The sequence below is a fragment of the Balaenoptera ricei genome, chromosome 12 (assembly GCF_028023285.1).
Source record: "Balaenoptera ricei isolate mBalRic1 chromosome 12, mBalRic1.hap2, whole genome shotgun sequence".
Classification (NCBI taxonomy): Eukaryota; Metazoa; Chordata; class Mammalia; order Artiodactyla; family Balaenopteridae; genus Balaenoptera; species Balaenoptera ricei.
In genome coordinates, this window is record NC_082650.1 from 81,512,333 (window position 1) to 81,513,073 (window position 741).

General features: G+C 39.4%; 1 non-coding gene across 1 annotated transcript; it reads right to left on the reverse strand.

Moving 5' to 3' along the window:
- TRNAA-AGC (transfer RNA alanine (anticodon AGC)) lies at positions 1-72 on the reverse strand. The gene has a single exon. It is a non-coding gene; the product is annotated as a tRNA-Ala (tRNA).
- Between the last annotated feature and the right edge of the window lie 669 nt (positions 73-741).

The window sequence follows — 741 nt, forward strand, 5'->3', positions numbered from 1 at the left end:
TGGAGGTGCTGGGAATTGAACCCAGGGCCTTGTGCATGCTAAGCACATGCTCTACCACTGAGCTACACCCCCTCTCCCTAAGAGGTTGTTAAACAGCACCTTGTAAGCAATAACAGGACTCCTGAACTGTAAGGGGAAAAAAAACCCAGCAGAGGTGATAAAATCAAAAGAAGAAAAAAATATTCTGAAGGTTGATGAACAATCCTCAGATTTAGGGAAAAACTCAAGTGCTTTTCTATTAGATTTCTCCATTATCACCTAGTACTCAACTGTGTGCTTCTCTTACCATAGGCTTCTGAGCTGTTAGAATCCTACCCAGGTTTTCTGGCTACTTTACAGAGTGTAAATGTTATTTCTCTCTTGAATATCTTCCTTTCGATTCTTAGAACTTCTCCTTCGACTACCTCTTCCTCTCCAAGAGACAGTTTCCAATTTCAGCTAGTATTACTGAACTTGACCTACTATGCTAGCCTCATGGCAAACAATAACAACAAACAAACAAACAAACAAAAACTTACTCTCTAAATCACTTCCTGAAAGTATCCCCCAATTGCAGACTTGTCAAATCTTTGCTTCTATGATGGTCTTCAGATTAGACTTTATCTTATGAGCTGTTCTTATGTCTGTACAACTTCCATCCTCCTGCAAGATCATAGCTACAAACGGCCAAATTGACAGAGCAAACAGTTTAAAAATAACCCTCTGAATAGAGTATGTCATTGTGATTTATCAGGGGCAAAT